General features: G+C 46.0%; 1 long non-coding RNA gene across 2 annotated transcripts; it reads left to right on the top strand.

Moving 5' to 3' along the window:
* Window positions 1-464: 464 nt before the first annotated feature.
* Window positions 465-4,835, top strand: LOC307203570. Of its 2 annotated transcripts, none has more exons than XR_013833297.1 (4): window positions 465-504; window positions 1,908-1,964; window positions 2,945-3,068; window positions 4,440-4,835. It is a non-coding gene; the product is annotated as an uncharacterized lncRNA (long non-coding RNA). The 2 variants fall into 2 exon arrangements; XR_013833298.1 differs by lacking the exon at window positions 465-504 and adding an exon at window positions 689-769.
* Window positions 4,836-7,947: the final 3,112 nt, after the last annotated feature.

Here is a 7,947-nt window from a genome sequence, read left to right as displayed (position 1 = left end):
CTCCAGAGGGTGGGAGCAGAACCAATGGATTCAAATGACAAGAATGGAGATTCCAACTAAACGTTAGGAAGAACTTTAAAAGCTGTTTGACGGTGAGACAGGTGTCTTTGGAAGGTGATGGACTCTCCTTTGCTGGGGGCTTTTAGACTGAGGTGGATGGTCACCTGTCAGGGATTATTTAGCTGTGATTCCCACATTGCAAGGGAATGACCCTAGGAGTCCCTTTCAACTCTATGGTTCAAGAGTTGGTTCTATGGTTCAAGGCAGCTGAGACTGACCACCTCTCACAAGGCGCCATTAATTGTCTTCTCAACCCAGCTGGCCAATCCCATTTTGTGACCTCCTTAACCAAGGATCAAGCATGCATAGGAATTGTGATAGGATGTGGGTTGGGGTGGGTGCTGGCCCTGCCCTCTCCTGCCTATCTATAAGGGGAAGATGCAATTGGGGGAGGAGACAGAGGTTCAGCGCAGCACTGAGAGCGACTGGCTTTGAAGGTGAAAGGTAGGAGGACTTTGTAGCAAAGGAGTTTGTTCCAAAAACTGACCTTGGAGAAGGAGGCAGTTACAATGTAAGTGGGAAGTATTCTGAGAAGAGGAACACAGTGAACTCAGGAAATTCAGAAAAGAATTATGGAAGGTCTGGAATGAAAACGAGGCAGGCAAGCCAACCCTTTCTATGTGGGACTGTCCTGGGATGCAAAGAATAGCCATCACTTGAGGACATCCATCCAAGCTTTGCATTCAACTGATCAAATACTGGCTTCCAGGTAGATCTCTGCTTTCTCACACAGGGTGACAAACCCAGTAGCTTTCTAAGGGACCCAGACTAAGCTCCTGCCACTTGGGAACTAAGCCATTTCATAGGGGACCCTGTGAAATACTCTCCCTATTGAGAGTTGGAGGTCACCAACGGTGGTGTTTTCACCATCAGTGAAACACCTGTTTGTTTACCCAGCCTTTTACCAACTGCGAGTAAAGGTTCCCTATTGCCTTTGGGGCCTTTGCTGTTTCACTTCTAAGTACTCTTTGTTAGAGATTACTGTCATGTTTTATGATGTGAACCACTCTGGTATTTTTTGATTAAAAAGCCGTATATAAATTCCGAAAATTAGTTAATTAAACCCTAAGACCATAAGTCAGATGAACAGAGGGCTTCACTGTATAAGCCTGACTGCCAGTAGGAATATATATATTATATATATATATATATATAGAGAGAGAGAGAGAGAGAGAGAGAGAGAGAGAGAGAGAGAGAGAGAACTTCCCTATAAAATGATCCACTTTGCAGAAAAAAGACTCTTGCAATAAATTGCCCTTCAGGAAAACATCAAAGACCTGAGTTTCTCCCAGCAACTGAAAGGCTAAAGCGGAATACAGTTTAGACTCTGGCCTCCTAGACCACACCAAACCACAACTGCTAGCAGAGGAGTTCCATGCATTGCTTACTCATGAGTAGGCTGCTTACTCATGAGAAGGCCCATTTTACTCAAGTGTTCCATGGTGACTTGGATATGCATGCTGTGCTGTTGCTTTTCGTCTCAACCCTGGCCTTCTGAAGGACCAAGGGAGGGGGGGGAGAGAGAGAGATTAATGGAATCATAGAATTCTACAGTTAGAAGGGATGCCCACAGGGCATCTAGCCCAACTCCCTGCAACCTCCTCCTCTGACAGCTCCAGGGCTTCTTAAGCAGGTCTCTCAGCCTGGAAGGCTTAGCATTTGTTCAGAGGGGACCCTGCCTGCTCCTGGATCTGTGTCCCGGTTGTCCTCTGAGGACTCAGTGTCTGGTATTGGGTCAGAGCTGGGAACGGCATCTCAAAGGAGAGGTGGAGGAGCTTTAGGTGGTGAGCATCACAGAAGCAGAGGAGGCCTCTGAAATGGTCCTGAAATCTCCTCTTCCTCTCCAGACAGTATGAAGATCTCAGGGGCTACTGTTGCCTTACTCCTTGCTGTGGCAGCTCTGCGTGAGTCAACCTGAATTTTTAATTTGTACAGTACTATACATTCCAGCCAGGGACACAGGTGGCACTGTGGGTTAAACTGCAGAGCCTAGGACTTGCCGATCAGAAGGTCAGCGGTTCAAATCCCCGCAATGGGGTGAGCTCCCGTTGCTCGGTCCCTGCTCCTGCCAACCTAGCAGTTCAAAAGCACATCAAAGTGCAAGTAGATAAATAGTTACCGCTCCGGCGGGAAGGTAAACGGCGTTTCTGTGCACTGCTCTGGTTTGCCAGAAGCAGCTTAGTCATGCTGGCCACATGACCTAGAAGCTGTATGTACCCGGAAGCAAGATGAGCGCCGCAACCCCAGAGTCAGCCATGACTGGATCTAATGGTCAGGGGTCCCTTTACCTTTTATACATTCCAGCCACAAAATAATAATAATAATAATAATAATAATAATAATAATAATAAACAACCTCTCATAATCATCACAGTATGAGGATGCATTCCACAGTATGAGGATGCTCAACAACTTTGACCTGGACCCCCAAAAAGGGGGTTGATCACTGCCAGTTTTTAACTCTGTGAGTAGATCACAGTCTCTTGGGAGTTGGCCACCCTTGTTAAGTCCAGCCCCCTGCAGTGCCTGACAGATGGAGACCCAACCTCTTCTTAAAAGCCTCTGAGGAAGGAGAGTCCGTCACCTTTTGAGAGAATCCATTCCACTGTTGAATGTTCTCTCTAATGTTTAGGGCTGTGAAGGATGTGGCCCTGGATTTGAGAGAAAGACAGGGAGGTCTGGTAGAAGGGAAGACCCACACAGACCCCAACCCTGATGTCTTTCAACATAAATGCCTCCACACAGAGAGAGACAAGGGGTGCTATCCTCCAGTCAAGTGGATGGTTATGTCTCTGGATGTTTGATGCAAATAAACTCCCATAGCTTTAGCTCTTGGGCATCTTACACATTTCACAATATGAATAGCAATGCCTGCTCTCCCCAGCTCTCCAGGCTCGACGGGATGCCCCACCTGGCTGCTGCACTGCCCATTATCCAGGAAGTGTGGTACCCAATGCCGTAGTGGATTATTTCTACCCCGACCCTAAATGCGCTCTGCCTTCTGTGGTGTAAGTTTTGGGGAATGGGTGAAAGCCAAGGTGTCAGTTGCCTAAGGGTGGGGGATCAGGAAAGATGGGAAGCAAAGACCTAAGCATTTGGCAGCTGGGTTTGGGTTTGGGCAGTGGGAACGATAGATTGAGAAAATCAGGAGTGCGTCGGAGGGAAAAGAAGGAGCTGAGACTGATTTTGCTTCCCCACTAGGGAAGGGCAGATCCTTCAGTTTCAATTTCTCTCTATTTTCCCATCTTAAATTCAGCATTTGCAGACATTCTGGTGCACCTTTGTTCCAAAATATGTGAATTCCCCAGGAAAGAGTGCTTGTTTGTGCATTATTTTCACTAACAGAGACGTTTTTGTCTGCACTGGAGAACTGTATCCAAAATTCAGAGAAGTCCAAGTGTTTAAGGCGGGCATGCTGCTTTGGGAAGTGGGGATTTGCCTGGCAGGCTCGCATTTAATGGTGAGCAAAATGAATTTCTGCCCCCTCTCTACACCCCACTGAGAACATGGGATCTGTGGCGAGGGCAGGCCTGGTGCCTTTTAACAAGGAAGATGACCTGCCTGCCTGTTTTACCAGTTCCAGAAGTGGAGAAATAATGGAGAAATAAATAGCCCTTGTTCAGTGGCCCATTGAAAATGCATTTGGGACTTTTTAGTCCAGAGAAAAAGCAAGTAAGAGATGACACAACAGACGTTTATAAAAATGATGCCTGGCATGAGAAAATGGGTAGAAAAACCCAGCCAGTAAATAATAAAGTAGTTGTTGTTGTTGTTGTTGTTGTTGTTAGTCTCCCTCTCTCATAACACCAGGCCATAATGTGACCACACCCTATGTCCTCCTAGGACAGAGAAAAGAGTCTTTATTCATGAAGCCACAAAACAGATACTCCCACAGATCGCGCTAATCCGACCAATGAGCACATGAAACTGTGCTAGCACTGCCAACCAGGATTTGCAAGCACTGCCCGCTGGGGGTGCCAGCACCGCCCACCGATCGTGAAAATCCGACTGCCGATCGCATAAAACCGCCCGACGGGGATGCGAGTGCCACCCGCCAGGGGGTGCCAGGCTGATGGCCAGGGGATTTGTGCAATCAGAGGGCGGATTTTCATGACGACAATCATACCACTCGTGATCCGCCCAGGGGGATTTTGTCACACACCCCTGGCATGACACCTGGGGCGGACTGCACCCCCCGCACCCCCCCCCCTTGTGACGCCCCTGATTCTCCACTAGAGTGGTTCTCTCGTTTTCAGGCCCCGATTTCTGGTTTCCTACAGACATCTGTTTGGCCACTAGGAGGACAGGAGGCTGGTTGAGATGAACCTGAGCCATTAGGGGTTATCTTATGCTCTTATGGCTTCTCCTTTCCTTGACAGGTTTATTTTGCTTATCCAGAAGCAGCTCTGCGCTAACCCAAAAGCTGAATGGGCCATTAAACTTGTGAGATTCTTAGACGCAAAGCATGGGATTTCCTCCTGAACCATCGTGGCTCTGCCTGATTTCCATTGTGCGGCTGCAGGATGAATTTATTTCCATACCAAATTGTATGTGTTGATTTATGCACATTAATTTACATATTTAAGTAGCGCTTTTTTTTTTTTTTTTTTTTTGAAAGCGCTTGGCCCTCTGAACTGAGTGAAAGAGAGCTTGAGAACACACAGCTACAGCCATCTGTATCCCATCTTAGACCAATTGCTGCTTATCTGTTCTGAGCCTGTCAGCAGGTCATTTCTCTTGCTGGGTTCTTTCAAAAAATAAAGATGTGAAAGGTCTCCTCTCTGTCTCTTGCTGAGTCCTTCTTTTCTCTGGGAATCCCAAAAGGAAGTGGGTTGAGCTGGAAAGTGGGGGGAGGAGCTCCATGACTTCCTCCTGGGTCCATCTTGGAAGGGGAGGGGGATACAGGTCATGCCCACAACATACATTCTATTTTTTTTTATTAAATCATTTTTATTAATTTTCCAATAAAAAACATCCAATTAACATATCAAATCATAATCCAATTAAAATAAAAAACTAAAATAAAAAGACCAAATTGTCATCCAAATTATAATTATTAATTTTTCTGGACTTCCCATAGTCTGGACCTTGAAGCATATCTCCAAATCTCAGTCCTGCCTCTCCTTGTTGCTTCCATATTTTCCACATCTCGATTTTAACACTTTAGCCCACAACATACATTCTAAGTGTTCCTGCACCACCATAAACGTCCTGACATCACACAAAAAATCCTGGGAAGTGTAATTTGTTATGGGTGCTGAGAAATGATAGCAAACAATGCAGAGAGCTACTGTTCTGTGCATCTTGAACAAGCTGTGGGATTCTTTGGGCAGAAGTCGTTAAAGTTCAAGTGGTATCACAGATGCTGTGAATAGGACTAGAGACTGTTTTGCAATCTGAGGTTCATGTTCTGAGGTTCAAGTTTAAAGTTTATTCAGAGCATTGTCAGGAAAAACAGGAGTATTGGCTGCCCGGATGCTGCTAGCCCAGAGATGGAAGGAAGAGACAACCCTGACCAAAGAAGAATGGCAGATCAAGTTGATGGACTATGCTGAAACGGCAAAATTAACTGGGAAGCTCAGGAATCAAGAAGAAGAGAAATTTTAAAAGGAATGGGAAATGTTCGTAATGTATATACCATATCATTGCAAATAGGTTGAAACATTAGCAGGCTTTTATATGCACTTGTAATGTAATAGAAACTACAGATAATTTAGGAAGATGGAAATTTTGGAGAAGTATTGATATGCAGATGAAAATAGAAATAAGAAGACTCATGGATGGGATGGGGGGGAAGTCAGTAATCTCGAGTAATCAGAGTAATCTCGATATGTGAATGTGTAAGACGTTTAGAGGTAACTTTATCACTTTTCTTTCTTGTTTCTCTTTCTTTCTTTCTTTCTTTCTTTCTTTCTTTCTTTCTTTCTTTCTTCTCTTCCTTCCTTCCTTCCTTCCTTTCCTTTCCTTTTGAAAATCAAATAAAACAATTATTAAAACAAAAACAGGAGTATCATGGAGGATCCTAAGGCAATTGACGGCTACTAGCGACAAAGGCTATGCTCTGCCTCCACAAGTTGGAGACCATAATGCCTCTGAATGCCAATTGCTGGAAACCACAGGAGGGCAGAGTGCTCCTGTGCTTGGGTCCTGCTTGTAGGCTTCCCAGAAGAGGCATCTGGTTGGCCACTGGGAGAAGAGGATGCTGGACCAGATAGGCCATCGACCTGACCCATCTTATGGAAGCCTCCTTTAAAGCAAAATGCCCTCACTTTTCAGACCCAGTCACAGCAGAGGGGAAGAGAAGAACGAAAAGGGCTTTCCTGGTTCTCCTTTTTCCACCCTCCTCCTGCTGCCTCGGCTTTCGAGGACAGTTTCCTGCTTTTACAGGGCCAGGAACCAAGGGTAGAGCAAAACCCCTTTTGTCATTGTGCAATACTTGATTTCCTCTGGGGATATATTTAGACACACGGCACAAATCACGCAGGGTTGAAGCCGGCCATGGCCCACGGGAAAGGGATATTGCATCGCCAGCAGGCTCTTGGTGGCTGCTCTCCTCTTCCTCAGCCAGCCACCTCTGGCAGCGGAAACATGGGGAAATGCCCTGTCCTCATAGAAACATGGGGAGCTGTGGAGACTTCCGGGTTGGCGCGACTGGCTAATGGCGGATTCCCTCCGAGCTCCGGAGGGAATCGGCTTAGCAGGGGGTTGGGTCTTGCCGTGCCGGCGACACGGGGACCCTTAAAAACCACGGGCACGGAGCCCGTGGACATGGTGACTCGGCGGGCACCATAAGCGCCCTCCCGACTCGTGAAGGAGCCTTTTTAAAGGCTACGGATCGGGTGCCAGGGAGTGGCAAGGTGCTGTGAGTCCTTCGCTTCCCCTGCCGAGCGAAGCCGCAAGCCATTCTTCAGTCAGCACTGACTTCTTCCTACTAAATTTGGACTTAAAAGCAAGAACAACAACCCGTGAGTAATTTGAAAATTGGATTACAATATATTTGGCTTTGGATTCGGCGCGAGCGGGGGAGCTGAAAAAAAAAAAAGGAAGTCCGTCTCCCCCCTATTGTAAATAGCTCAAAGCAAGGACCTGCCAACTAAGGTCGCAGAAAGAGCCGCCGGGATTGGATAAAGATACAAATTCCACGGATTTAAAAGGACTAAGCTAATGTGCTGGAGGACTAGAGTTTACTTTATTTAAACTAAGTACCATTCTTCTCAAGCCCGGGAGCAACCCGAGTCAAGAGCCTGCTGAGGATTTATAGAAACCTTTGACAGCTGTCAAATTAGCTGTCAAAGTTGGAAGAATTGAAGTTGAAACTTTAACCGGTCATATTGCTACAAAATATTGAAAACAAAGAAAGATTGTTACAAACAAATTTGACTTTTGGGTCGGAGGGGAAAAGAACATTAAGTAACCAGAATCCCTCTAGAGGGGATTCTTGGACATTACAAGAATGGAACTCAACAGGGAATACAGGAAATACGTGCTGACTTGAAAAAGCTGATCTCTCTTGTGGGAAAGTTGTTAGAGAGGAATGAGAAAGGCCTTGTTTTGTCTACGAGCCCTTCAAACCCGAAGTTATCTGAAGATATACCAACTGAATTGGAAAAGGACTCGCTGCTCAAAACACAGGCAGCTGGACAAGAAAAAGAATTAAAGATTGAGGAGGAGAAGATATCTGCCAAGCAGGAGGAGCTGAAAGAAGGGATGGCCGAGATGATACAGAAGAGAAAAAAGAACTGGAGACCTGCTAAGAAGAACCTTAAATTGACCAAGGTGAAAGTTGGACTAGTTGGGACATATAGATTTTGGAAACAGTGTTGGAGCACCACCTGTAAATAAGTAGGTCTCATTGGAAGAATCACGGTCAGCACCGACAAAATACAT

The sequence above is a fragment of the Podarcis cretensis genome (assembly GCF_951804945.1).
Source record: "Podarcis cretensis genome assembly, chromosome: 15".
In the NCBI taxonomy this organism is placed as follows: Eukaryota; Metazoa; Chordata; class Lepidosauria; order Squamata; family Lacertidae; genus Podarcis; species Podarcis cretensis.
The sequence above is the reverse complement of the archived record's forward strand: the minus strand, read 5'-3'. Positions and strand labels throughout refer to the sequence as shown.